General features: G+C 38.6%; 1 protein-coding gene across 4 annotated transcripts in view; it reads left to right on the top strand.

Annotated features, from left to right (window-relative positions):
- Positions 1-14,654, top strand: part of LOC121299954 (synaptotagmin-2-like) — a 73,410-nt gene that overhangs the window by 33,344 nt on the left and 25,412 nt on the right. Inside the window, exon 1 of one of the 4 annotated variants that reach the window (XM_041228226.1) lies at positions 3,852-3,960. The exons of 2 other annotated variants lie outside the window; for them this stretch is intronic. The gene's annotated coding sequence lies outside the window, so the exon portion shown is untranslated. Of the gene's footprint in view, positions 1-3,851; positions 3,961-12,751; positions 12,887-14,654 lie in introns of those variants that run through there. One more of the 4 variants, XM_041228225.1, reaches the window with a different exon arrangement.

Below are 14,654 nucleotides of genomic sequence, written 5' to 3'. Positions count from 1 at the left end.
ATCATTTTATCTGAGAACACAGGGAATTGCAAATATGTGCTGTGATTGTGTCCCTCAATGTTACAAAGCTGAACAGGGTTTGTGTGATTGCAGTCAATCTGACCTGACTACAATTATCTCCAGAGGGTCCCAAATCAATAAGAATTGAGGAGCTGACATTTTTCACATGTGCTCAAATGTAATTTGTAATTTCAACTAAATCTGCAATGATTATGCTGGAACATAGTTCACTATTGATCGATTTGACTTGGGATAACGCAGCACTCTCTGCTCTGCCAGAGTTACTTTCCGAATTTAGACATGCATTTCTCTTTATTTATCTTGAACTGAGTCACAACAGCCATCAATAAGCAAAACCTCCTAATTCACCGCTGCTTTTTTTGTGTTGGATCGAGATGGTATTTATATTGTCTTTGCGAGTTTATCAGAGCGCCACATTTCCTGTAAGAAAAGCAGGTTGCTTTGTCTCATGTTAAATACTCCGGAAACATCCAGTGGCTTCAGTTGTAGAAAAAGAATAATATTTAAGCAGAATAACAATTTAGCAATCTTCCAGTGACTAAAGAACTGTTTACAGGAGCAAGATACTTACAGCATATTTCTGTCAACAGTTAATTGCTTTTGAAGCTGTACAAAATGTGATTTTAAAGTGTTTGTTCTCAAGGCCATTAACGTAACTAAAAACGGCAAGTTTTTTTTTTTTTAATATGGAGTTTGACCTTCTTATTCTCTCACTGTGTGGCTAGCTTCAGGTCCCTTGTATTCCGTGTTATTATATTCCTTGGAGGAAAACACTAGACGATGCAAAGGATCACAAGTAGCATTGTGTTTACAGTATCGCTATACAGTTGCATTCACTTCATAATAGTGTTTAGAATAACATTCATGGTGTATATATATATATATATATATATATATATATATATATATATATATATATATATATATATATATATACACACACACACAAGGGTTTTATGTGCTTTAAGCTTCTACCAAACTCATGGCTAACACAATCATCCTCTCGTGTTGACCGGGATTCAGGGTAATGGACTGAGCATCCACTCTTTATGTAAGTATGCACACTTTCTTCCTAATTATTACTTTAATGCATCTCAGAGAAATTGAATATTTTACTTTTAATTATTTTTATGTAAGATTATCTAAGTATTGCCAAACGGATTTGAATTTAAAATCTGCTTTCACTAAAGTCAATCACGTTAGATTGTTGTTTTTTTGTTTTTTGTTTTTTTAATCAGCATCCGTTTACAATAATTATTGACAAACTGCTTTTGATTTCCTAATGAATAAGTTAAATTAATTTAATCACTGATAACTGAAAAACATACTTGATAGAGTTAATCTTTCACTGTTTATTTAATGAGTTTGGACACCAGTGGCCATATTGTTCTACTCTGGAAATCTTGAAAGAATATTAATATAGACATAGAAAGCTGGACAGATTAATTTTATTAAGTGTTTTTCTTTTCAATTAAAAAAAACATTTTTTCATCATCTTGTTATTTCATTATGAAGACAGGGCAGTTGTATGGTAATTACATTATCACAACTTTCATGCTTTGATAAGGACATGCAAACCTGTTTTTATTTGTATTTTTTTGGAGATTACTCGGCCATTCTAACAAAATGGATTATTATCGCTGGTAGCTGTTTATCATTTTTGCCAGCATTGGCGGGTTCTGTTCTGTCTGTGAATATCTCTGCCATAGTAAATGCTACAGTTCAGGACATATTTGGTTTGACTAGTAAAATGGAGCTTTGGTCACCCCTGGCTACAGAGATGCCTTTTGGCAGCTTTTTTGCTCTTCTGTTTGTGGAAACAGCTGCTAATACTAATGAGAAGTTGCAGTGCAGCAATAGGTTATTGTTATAATCTCATTAAGTTATTTAACAAAGTGAATACAAGATTAATTCCCATATTTAAAATCACATTATTAAAGAAACATATACTGTAATATTACATTATAATAAGAAATAGTGTTTGCAGAAAAAAAAGTATTGAGGTGAAAATGCATTTAAATCATTTCAAATAATTTACGATACCAATGTTACATGTAGGTTTGTGTATTATTTTTGAGTATGGCTGCTATAGTTGAAATATGATTCGTAGAGCAATCGTTATACAAAAGTATTCTACCAAACATTTAGTTGTGATAGGAGTTATTCTTCATAAGCTATATATTTTCTGAATGAGAATTTACCACTGTAGATTGGAAAAATAAATGGAAAATATTCCAGTTAAGAAGTCTTTTCAGAAGAAGCTTGTCTGGTTATAAAGTCTTTAAGCCAAATAAGTAAAAAAAAATATATAGTAAGACAAGCTTGGTTATTATACATCACTTTGCAAAACCTTAGAAATGTCAGTTCCATGAGCCTCGTACTTAATGATTAGTCATGTTGTACCTCTCTGAATAAGAAGCTGTGGTTTATTGTGTTTGGTGCCAGGGGACATGGCGGGCAGTGGTATTAATGTGCCACGGTCAAGAGGCTAGCCTGCAGGTACAGTGCAGTGCAGTCAGGGGGGGTATTATAGGTGCAATCTCTTACCAGCGGCAGATTTACCTTAAAACGTATTTCCATAGAGGGTGTTTTGGCGCTGCCCCAGAAGGCAGTAGTTTTTAAACAGGAAAGGATTAATCACCTGCTTTCCTTCAGATGACGTACAGACTTCATGAAGCTAATGCTGGTATACGGCTTGTGCTGTACACTAATAGCCCTTCGTGATTCAGTCCCTGTGGAATTCTGCATTCCTGTAAAAGCACAGGGCTAGCAATGAAGGGGAATGGAAAGAGAGGCATGGGGGCTGGGGTGGATTGGAAATAGACAAAGCCACCCTGCTATAGAGCTAGATCCTTTAACTGCATCCTTGTCTGCTTCCAGAGGTCATGGAGGTTTAGTTGGTTCAATTAAACAATTAAGAACAGAGTTGGGACCAGGAGTGGAAGGACCCACTTTGCTGGCCCCCCTGAGCTAGAATCATTCAGAATTATTGCAAGCACCATATTTAAATTTGGATTCTTGAAGACATTAACATGTGATTGTGAAACAATAACAAATCAAAACTCAATTAAATCGGCCAAAATAAAGTTGATATTTATTCTTACCATCTAAATGTATGTTTTGCTTGTTTATTGTAAAACCAAATTGTAAAAGAAATAACACACACACACACACACATAAACACACAAACACATACACACAGAAAATAAGTATTTTATAAGGGTTTCTCAATTATAAACCATGTCATGTTCTATAAATAGCAGACATTTTAAACTGGCTCCCATTGAGATACCTGTTTAAGACACAGTGCAGCTGCAGTGGGTAGCAAGAGAGGACTCGCTTTCTGGATAGAGAGACTGAACCAGCCAGCAATCTGCATGACAGAGATGGATGCCTGCGCACCTGTCCAATACGAACACATTGAAGCCACCCCAGGGAAGTGTAATGAGAATAATTTCAAGGTAATTTAATTAAAGACTGAAGACTTGCTCTAATCAGAGGGATTAAACGCTTCCAGCACAATTTCACTCTTCATTTCTCCTGATTACAAAATGGCCACCAACCAACAAATATCAGCTGTGGCTGAGTGACTGGACATTGCAACGGAGAGTGGTTTCATTTTTGCAGGCTGTACAAATTACTGACGTCTTACGGGGAGACAGCCTCAGAGGTGCTGACTTTGTGGGCAGAACAGACAGTGCTGCACATTTTGATGAAGGAATCTGACAGCAATTCTTGAGGAAACCAGAGCAATTGAAATCTGTGAGATCGTTGAATGGGCAGCATCCTGTTTGACCATGGCGTTCCTAGACCACGTTACTAGAGTGTGTGGGGAAAGGCCAGGTTCTGAACTCATCTCTATTTAGTTTTGTGTTTTCAAGGCAGCTCTTGCAGCTTTTGACACGCTACGAAAAGTGCTGGTGCAGTTTGGAAAAGAAGGTAAGAGCGTGAGTGAGCCAGGATCAGAGATGGAGGCCTTATTTGTAAAAGCTAATGATCTTTACTTGAATAACCATCAGTCACTATTGGCACTATTGGTCCAAGAACAGCTGTGTGTGTGTGTGTGTGTGTGTGTGTGTGTCTGCAAGCCTTTCTATAGAAGATAGGATCATTTTGTTTTCCATTTATATGAAAGCATGAATTAATAGAATAGTGAGAGCCGACATGAGAGTTATATGCATGTTTTAAAAGAGTGCAAGGCTTTTAAATGCAAGATTTCGGAAGTCTGTTTCCTTACTTCCTGTTCCCATTAGTAACATTATTACTGGTGCCCTTTTTTTTCACAGAATGTTTTTGTTTATAAGATAAGTTTATAAGAGAAAGGATCTCTGAATCACCATTCGCTATTGAGAGCACCTGCACTGCTAGATAATTGCAGCGCCCCAGATTATAACTCTGGGTTTTTCCTCTTTTCATCCACTTGTAGGGCACAATGTGTAGAGGGCAGCTTTCTGATTAGGAGTTTGGCTATATTACGAGTCAATGCGCTGAAGCTGCAAGCCGCTAAAGCTGGTTTAAGTCCTGTGTTGTTAAGCCACAGACCCAAATCCTAAAGTTTAAATTGCTTCGAATGACATTTCAACATTTCTTTCACCGTCTTCCTAGCTTTGTATTGTGTTATCAACTCTTCTAATTGGTTCTAAATGCTCGGGCTCAAGTTCTATTGCTGGTTTTGATTGCTTTTAGCAGTGTGGGGAATGTTTAGTTATACTGGTACATTCTCTTTCATTGTATTGTTCCACTGATGTTCGATTGCTCTACTGTGTTTGGAAACAGATCTACATGCTGCTGCTCTTTAGATCACAAAAAAGATCTGCTGTGTGCCAAGGTTAAGAAAGCATGATAATCGACCAAGGCAATAATTGATACTGAGGCGGTAATATCAACAGTGACATTTATTTTTAAATAAAAGACAATGCAGCATACTGCTCAGCACAATACACAGCACTGCCACAAAATTGTTTGCCATTTTATAACACAATCATTGTGTCTAATATATGATTATGATGATTCCCTTATATCAGTGGCTCTTTCAATCTATTGCATCCCAGGACCTTGTTCCAGTCATATCCTTCATCGCTGGATTAAGCCATGCGGTGCCCTTTTCCAGGCAGGTCTTATGAATTACAAACCTTGGTGTCCTGGTTTCAAATGCACTGAAAGAGCCAGTAGCTAGGGCCGCTGCCTTCTGCACGTGGATCCCATAAGCTATTCTGCATCACTGAAACAGAAACTCTGCAGCGTGTCAAGCTGTGCCTTTGGAGCTGGCAAGGCTGTGGTGCTCATCTCCTTGCTAAGCGTTTGGCCAATTATGACATAAGCAGAATCAATGGTTGTTCAGTTGGCTTAACCCCTGAGTAATCTTCCATTCACACCGGGGTTCAGTGGGTTTGTTCTAACCTTTGATCAAACAGCTGGCTTTTAAAGCTGTCTGATTTCCACCTCTTAAAAAAGGTCAACCTACTTATTTAAGACAAATTTAAGAAAAAATTTAAGACCTACTTATTTAAGGCAAAATTAATCTCAGGACCCCTGCAGTGGTTCAGTTCAGTTGACGCTTCAGTCACTTCACAAGTGACCAACATGAACCCTACACTATAACACCTGAAACCATTGTCATTATCCACACATAAGAACCACTTTAGGTCATGCAAAGTTAAGCAGCATGCCAACATGTACATATATATAAGATATTGTATATCCTTCAATTAACATCATGCAATCAAAGAAACTATAAACAATAATAGTAGTACAGTATTTGTGTGTGTGTGTGTGGAAATGTTTATATCCCCCTGTGGCAAAGTGGTTTGTAGTGCTCCGGTGTATAGGTGATTTGAAGTGCTCCAACAAAGGACAAACACAAAGTTTACCGGTCAGGTTTCTTTTAATGCCCTTTAAACCGGGTTTCAAATAATAAAGCTGGCTCTACCCGGCAATGGGTATTGCCAGCAAAAACTGGACTCAAAATAATAAAGCTGGTTCTACCCAGCAATGGGTATTAATAGCTACAAAACAAAGGGGTTGCAGTCCCGAAATAATAACCACAAAAAACACGTCTCCAAACTGGGTGCTCTGAGTGCTGGTGCTCGTGCGCGTTCAGGTCCGGGCTTCTCGCTGCAGCTCCAGCTTCGTGTCAGCCGTCTGGCAAAACAAACACAACACTTCTCAATGAACCCACACTTCATTCAAGGTTCCGTCCTTGTCTCCTCCCATTAACCACAACAAAGGAGCCGATTACGGCGTCACGTCCCCCTAAAGTACCCTAAGCCCCGCCCCCCCCGATAGCTAGTTCAATCACGTCTCCTCCAATTCATGACTGAAACTTCGCTCACCCTACTAGGTACCGTAACACCGCCCTCTTCCTGAATGGCCGGCTCCCGACTGTCCCTGGGAAGAACTGCCCAACCTTTCAGTAGGAAGCCCGCAGCTCCTGTTGTACAGTGCCCTCACCGGTGGAGAGGGAGATTGTTGATTCGGATTCATTCGCTCTCCGTCACACCCCCTCAGTGGGAGCTGTGTGTAAACTCTTTACTCTTTACTCTTTCTGTGGTACTCTGCAGCTAGGTATATAAACAGAAGCATGAATCATTCCTAACAGAAAGAAAAAAGAAAAAGGTACTAGACTGCCATTATTTTACAATCCCTTTTAATTTAGAATTCTTTCGCAACATTAAACATATTGCCGCAGAAATCTTTTATGTTAGAACATAAAAGGTTTGTGGTTGTGTATGTGTATATATATATATATATATATATATATATATATATATATATATATAATTAGGAAGGGCATTAAGTTGGCCATGTTACTGTAATTTTTCACAGTAATCCCTTGCTAAGCCAAATGTCTCTGAAAATAAATAATTTGTACAAAGAAAAAAGTAGCTGTCATTGAAAGAAACTAATGGTGTTACAACTTGTATTATATACATACAGTGTTCTATACAATCGTCCAGAATACAGCTGCTGTTGTTAAACAAGATAGTTTAGATCAAAAAATGGAACCAATACATATTTGGAAAAAGAATTTCCTAAAAGGTCTGCCATGTGCGCAAAAGTATGTACTACATATTGCAGGTATTACTTCTCTCTCTTTTTTTTGTCCAGCCCCTGTGAATCTTTAATGGGAGAACCCATTACCCAGCTCTCTGGACTGTGAGCTGGAAATGATTGTGGGATGTGCGTGTGTGTGGGTGTTTGTGTGTGTGGGTGTGTGTGTGTGTGTGTGTGTGTGTGTGTGTGTGTGTGTGTGTGTGTCGGTCCTGAGCAACCCTCTCTCAAGGCTCAGCCTGATTGATGAAGCACTCAGCGCTCAATCAATGCTATCCCTTCGAGGTGGTGAGGCGCCACAGACTGGAATCAGCAGACTGTACAAGGGCCTGTTGTAGTTGTAAATCCATGTAAACCGTCAGTCGACATATTTAATTGAAGTCACCCAAAAACCGTCTTCACTAATACTATTTAAAGCTGCTTGGGTGTACTGTAATGGTCTAGGCAGTGACAGATCTTAGCACTGCACCACTTTTTTTCAGACCTGATTCCACTGTATTTTTTATTAGTCTTATCTGTACTAATTTTATTAACTAATTCTAATAAATAAATTATTCCTGGGATAAAGATCAGAAGGATTAATATCAAGTTAAGGAGCGGTCGTATTTAGATCAGACACTGTTTAGATCATTAAAATAGACCTGCTGTGTCACATATTAAAATACGATTCCCACTAACTCTGTGATACATTCTTCCAGTTGTTTCTCCCCATGAATTCCCTAGAGGTATATTTTGCTGCTAGCACACAAGCTTCCTCATCCTTTAGGTCTAAACAGTCATGCTCTTCAGCTGCCAACAGCATCAGCAAGTGTCTCTGAACTCATGAACTGAGATCACCGTGCAGGTCATCACGATCACCAAGTCATGGTTCTAGCAGCAGTCTACAGGAATGAGGATTGGAATAAAGCAGACGAATAAGTGTTTGATTCACAACGAATCGATGCATTGCTGATTCATTCATTCGAATTCAGTACCGATTCAAATAACGTGGTAGTTTAAAATGCTAGAATGCTCACAAAGCATCTAGAATATCAGCTCCCATCAATGGGCTGTTTGTTCAATGCTGTGCATCTATGGTTCCACAACAAGCTAAATATAGTTCACATTTCCCAGAACTGATGCATTTCTCGCATGTAATTGCATTTCAATTGCTTACCCTTTTCTATATAGACATGGTACTCCCTCAATGCCAGTGTCTGCAACCATCAAGTAATTATATTAAGTATTGAGCTATTAATCATTGTTACAGATTGTTCTGAGGGACAGTGACATTTTGTTGGAACGGGGGTGGCCCATAGGGGGGGGGGAGCTTGAAGTGCAACGTTGTTACAAGGGGGGGGGGGGGGGCCAGCAGGGGCAGTTATAAAACTCAGAGCGGCCGAATGTAATAATGCAGAGCTTGCTGGTAATTTGTACTAAATACCTGATTTATGGAGTGGTTTATGCGCGGACATCAACTGTTAATGGCAGCATACCCCAAAGAGTATGTTCTCATTCCTGATTCAGTTAAGTAATTTCCCTGATTGATTACTGCTTGAGGTCTCACCGGGCAAAGGAGCCTGGCAATAAAAAAACTTTAAATACGTCTTTCTTATTTTTGTATGGGCATAATTGAACCCCTGGTGCTCTCTGACTTATTTTATTTGCGTGCGTACGTGCGTGCGTGCGTGTGTGTGTGTGTGTGTGTGTCACTGAAGATATTTAAAAGGGTTTGTTCCAAAGGTAATTAAGAAATAACACCTATAAGTCTAAGAATATTGTATGGGATGCGTGAATATAATATAACGTGAATATATATATATATATATGATTTGCTCATTAGAGTAATCAAAGCAATCAGTTTTATCTCAGTCCCTCATCTGCCAGTATCAAACGTTCTCATTGCCGACTGCCATTTGAATTCAGTGATGGGATTTTTTTCGAAAGCTTTCCAAATGCTTTTGAACAAGACAGAATGGCCCTTCACCACTTGACATTTTGTGAACCGGTAGATATTATATACACATAATAGACTGCTTGTACCTTCCATTATTAGGAATATATTCCTTATGAAAACGTTCAGGGGTTCAGTCAAGTATAAAACGTGCCACCTTCTGTTTAGCGGGTTATGATGATTCTGAAGTACAGCCATCATATCATCATTAATCAATCACTGAATCAAATTTAGGCATCCCAAAGGAATCCCAAAGTGCTTCATACAAATAAATAAATAAATATTAACACAATTCTAAAATACAAAAAGACCTCTGCATAAATATATGTTTTAAGCTTTGATTTAAATGCTTTTATTGAGTCAGCTTTACAGATTTAAATTGGAAGATTGTTCCATAATACAGCTGCATAATGACCAAAGGCTCTTCCACCACAAGAGCTATGCTTTATCATTGTAGTCACCAGGCCATGCATATCCTGTATCATATATACATGCAAACATGCATACATGCATACATACATGCATGCATACATAAACACAAACAACCACTAATGCCATATGTCAACACTGCTAATGATTTTTTTTTTCTTGGTTTTACCTGCCTGAGAATTTGAATTTAAATGGAATATTATTTTCTGCCTATACTGTAGTAACTAAAACGACACGGAACTTGACTGTAACCCCCTAATCTTGCTGCTTCCAGCACGTGTGACTGCGCTGTTGATAGCTCCAATCTGTTTCCTGAATCGGCAGCAGAAGGTATTCCCCAAACAGATTGGAGTGAGATTACAGTGCGCTACAACAGGAATGCTGTCAGCTCCGCAGAAACTCAACGGCATGGCACCAGCATGCCAATGACAAACACGCTACGGCTCAGACTCAGCCATGTGTGTGAGCGCCAGTGCGCGCTGCGTGCATCTAAAAGGCTTTTTAAAATCGGAACGCTAAAACAAAAGCACCTACAATACGCTGCACATGCTTTTGCTCAACTGGATTGTTCCTCGCGTGGCTGATTCACTTGTTATGCAAATGAAATCCCAGACAGGTATCATGTGACATTTAAAAGCTTCATATCCCAATCACTTTCAGTCACAATGGGCAAGACTGTTATTTCATCACATTTTGAGAAAGAGCTGATAGTAAGTGCTCGGAATGCAGGTGTTTCCATTTTTCAGAATGCACCTATTGCTAATGGCCGGTGATCCTACAGTCTATCTGTTAAGACAGATCGTATTGTTTTTGTGCAACCTATTTGCAATCCTATCCTACCTGGAGGGGTCTTATATGAACACATCTGGAAGTAATTCCTTTCATACAGCATGTAAGGCTCATTTTGTATGAGCTGTTATTGCCCTGCTGCTTTCCTATTCCTATTCAGTTATAATCTGGCAGTTTATATGCAGCAGGAGAATCTGCTGCATTCAGCCCACCTGGTAATGTCTCTTTATGAGAGCCGATTAACAAATCATTGGCACAACCTGTAGCAAAACGATCCACAGCTCTTTCAGAATCCTGGAGTCAATTTTTCAATGGTTTCAAGTGCAGAATACGCCTCTAATTAATACGAAGAGGAAGATTCTGCTCAATTTCCGTTTTTGAATTTTAAACATATTTTAATCTAACAGTTATCTTGTTTTGCCTCGACATTATCAAGTGCGTCACAAATATACATGTACTGATGCATTGAAGCATTTTTCTATACTCTGCCTTGCACATAGTTAGCAGTGGCATTGTGAATCGGGTGTCCTTATTGGCAGGCAGGAGGAGACACTTATTCCCTGTTGCAAACACAATGATGGGGTCTCTGTTGGTTTTGGTCTGAGTGCTCAGTGCTGGGGAGCTGTCAAGGCAACACGTTAAAGGTGAGACAATAATTATCACTGACAGATAATAAATACAGCTGCCCTTGCAATGCTCTGCAGAAGGCAGGTGTTAATTGGGGTGGCCGAAGGCTCATGTCACCAAAATCACTGATTTCAGGTTAAAAAAAAATCCCATTGAGATACCATTATAATACCAGTGCCACCCCAGAAGATACCCTGGCAGAACCATTGCCAGACTACACCATTACCAGAAATTGCAACACAAATATTGCAGTCCTTAAATGGTGCTTTGCTGAAAATGATACCATAGCACTATGCAGTACCACTGGTTGTGACACCTCTGGTATGTCAAAGTATGAACATGTTACAGCTGTGGTGTCATTCTACAAAAGGCTCATGCCATTGTAGCTCTCCTCACCCCTCAGTACAGAGCCATTACATTGCAAATGTAGGGTTGCATTGCCATTTCTGGTCTTTGTACTGCATGTTTCCTTGTAAAAGTTTCCCATAGTATATAACAAAATGTAATAAAGCATGGGAAAGCACATGCAAGCATTGTAAAGCCCAGAGAGATATGGTAAAGCATATTAAAAAAACATGCCATGGAAAACCATGGTAAATGCGTAGCAAAACCATGGGAAAAGCATGAGAAACAGAACGGTGCAGCGACAAGAAGTTCTAATTTCTGATGCGTGCACTGGAGGGTTAAACGTTAAACGCCAAGGAATCCTGTTGAGTGGAAAACGATACATGGATAAACTGATACTAGCAGACTGTGTTTCTCCCTTTTGATAAGTTGCAGATCATTCTGCTGATCATTCTGGTCATACAGAAGCCCCCAGAGATCTAGAGGTCCTGGCTGTTTGTTACTGTTCAGCGATCAGTAGCCTTTAAACTTGGGGTGGGGTTAATGCAGCTCTTTCAAATCTAAGGTATCCCATTTGGGAAAAACAACTCAACAGCCACAGGGAACAGAGGTTTTTTTTTTTCTTATCTCCATCTGCACCACGAACTCAGCTTGTTAAATTACGTTGCAGTATAGAACTGGGGCTACCACTGCTTCCTTCAGGGATCTACAGCCTAGTCTCCAGCATTAAACAAAGGCACCATCAATACTCACATTTCAGTGTCATTTTTATTTGTACATTCCTTTACCTACAATGTTTTTTTATATAAAATGTTAAATTGTTCTGTAGCAAAAGCCAGTTTAGATAAATCTTAAATTATTAAAAACTAGAAATTTAAATTATTCAAAAAACGGTCTTACACTCAGCAATTTGTTGAAAAAAATGTAATTTTACAATTATTATTATCGCTAACATTGATACTACTACTACTAATAATAATAAATAATAATAATAATAATAATAATAATAATAATAATAATAATAATAATATGAAGCAATGTTTTAGACTGCTGAATGACTAATAGTAGCAGTTTGGTTCTGATTTTGAGGAAGGATCGGTGTAGAGCGTCACCCTTCTTTTCCTCCATCCACAATGAACGAGGGGAACCAGGTGGGCACTGCCTGTATCTGGAAATAATGTGCCTACCTTTAGTTTAACAGAGGAAGAAGAAAAAAAAGCTATGTGATTGGTCAGCCTTGTCACTCCTTGAGCAGCGCCTCTCCAGCTTGCTGCAGTGTGCGAGGAATAGTCTTTGATTTTTCCTTCCCCCTCTCTTCACACACAGCTTGGAATAAGCTGGCAGCACGTTCACAGGGGGGACAGCTTTGCATATTGATTCTTTAGGATTGCCCTTGAATGTTGGGACAGGGCATTGGGGAGTACGGCAAGCAGAGCGCTGTGAGGAGCATTGCAAATCAGGAAAGAGAGAGAGCGAGGGGGAGAAGGGGAGGGAGAGAGAGCGCGAGTAGAGCAAAAGAGGGGGGTGAGAGAACTAGTACTACTGCAGTGAGAGAGAGAGAGAGAGGGACTGCGGTTGTAGAGCTAATGGAAAAGGACCAGGGGACGGTACCACACTGAAACATTAACCCTCAATGCCAGTGTTGGATGGGTCGGCCCATCAAGAGAGGACCAGACAAAGGAACAGACACTGGTAAGGGGAACCCTCTTTATTTAACTGTTTTTGGAATGAACACCCTCTAATGACCTAGGCAGGTCGTTTACTGGAAGTTATGGTATGCTGAGCAATGTGTTGGTTGGTTCAGTTACAAACTGCACAGGCTGCCAATGTGTACATCTGACACATCCTCAAATAGATGCTTGGAGAAACATTGTAGCTTACTGCAGCATTGTCCCATACTGAACATTTAGCTTTACAATGTTATTGCATTCATTTTCCTGCTGTTTGTTTTATTCATGTTACAAAACATGAATAAAAATTCATGTTTTTTGCAGCACAGGTAAATACTGAATAAAAGAAACAGCTGCTAGAATCTAAAGGTCAAATGAAAACCAGCCAGTGGCCTCCACTGGTTAAACTGGAATTTAACTGTAGACCTACCACTGCTTGAACTGATCCTCTGAATATGTTCCAGCTTGAAGTTTAAAAGTGCCAGCATAAGGTGATTATTTTAAAAGCACACTGCGACAGACAGAAATTAGATATTTTGACTTAACAGCCAACATGTAAAATTAAGTTAAAACGCAATTTCCTTGCAAATCTTTACAAATAGATTATTGCAAATATAGATATATATATATATATATATATATATATATATATATATATATATATATATATATTATATTCTGGATTATTATTTTGCATATATACCAGCCTGTAGTTTGTATTTACATATATACCATATATATATATATATATATATATATATATATATATATATATATATATATATTTCAAATGTTTCTTATGCATAGTATGTAATGAAAACATAAAACTCATATAGTTGAATGATATACAAATAATAAGAGTTATAGGAATTGAGAATAAAGTATTGGTTGGCGCTGGGGATAATTCTTTTCAAATGTTTTCTTATGCATCAGCGAGTTGCTAAATCATACAAATAATTGAGACTTAAAAGGTGTTGAGTTGGCTGGGGATCTTGTTGAAGTTGACAGTGCTTTCCAGAGTGATTTTACCATAAGAAACATTTCCAGGTTGGTTTACAACTGAACACAGGGGCAAATCCAAGGGCAAAACAAATGTGATGTTGCTGCTACTTGCCATAGATAATTGAGTCTAACAATACTATGTACTGTACTATAGCTGATAGCTTGAAATGAGTGACATGGCAAGTAGGAATATATATATATATATATACAGTTTACAAATCGCCCCAGTGGAAAAGCCTCTTATGGGAGATTGGATGCCATATACAGTATACTTATTTTATGTTGCACATACATTTATTGGGACATAAGATTCATATAAAATGTTTGAACATAGATCTTAGGAGCGACTTTCAGATATTTCACACAGTGATGCGTTTGGAGAGTGGTTGAAAAGCATTGAACCTTGAGAGGTGGAGGCACCAAATGATGGTAGTCAAGATATTGGGATTACCTATAGATGGTGCTGCAGTGCTATTGCTTCTAATGTTTATTGGGTCGTCATTAATCTTGTGGAAGGCGTTCATCTTTTCACAAGGATGTAGACCGATGAGCTTTTTCAGTTCAGTTCACCACACTCTTCAGGACAGTAATTTAGCTGTTCTTCCAACTAAAAGTGTTTTTGCTAGTTTTATTTTGTTAAAATAGTGGTATTCCTCTCAGCAAAATTACCCCTGAACTTGCTTCAAAATAAAGTCCTCAGAAGTGTTATGCTATCCATGTTTCCACTCTTTGAATATATAAAGTATTGGCTCCCTTGGGGAATTACACGATTCTCAACCAGAACTTTG

Source organism: Polyodon spathula, chromosome 25 (genome assembly GCF_017654505.1).
Source record: "Polyodon spathula isolate WHYD16114869_AA chromosome 25, ASM1765450v1, whole genome shotgun sequence".
Classification (NCBI taxonomy): domain Eukaryota; kingdom Metazoa; phylum Chordata; class Actinopteri; order Acipenseriformes; family Polyodontidae; genus Polyodon; species Polyodon spathula.
This window is presented reverse-complemented; position numbering and strand designations above follow the sequence as displayed.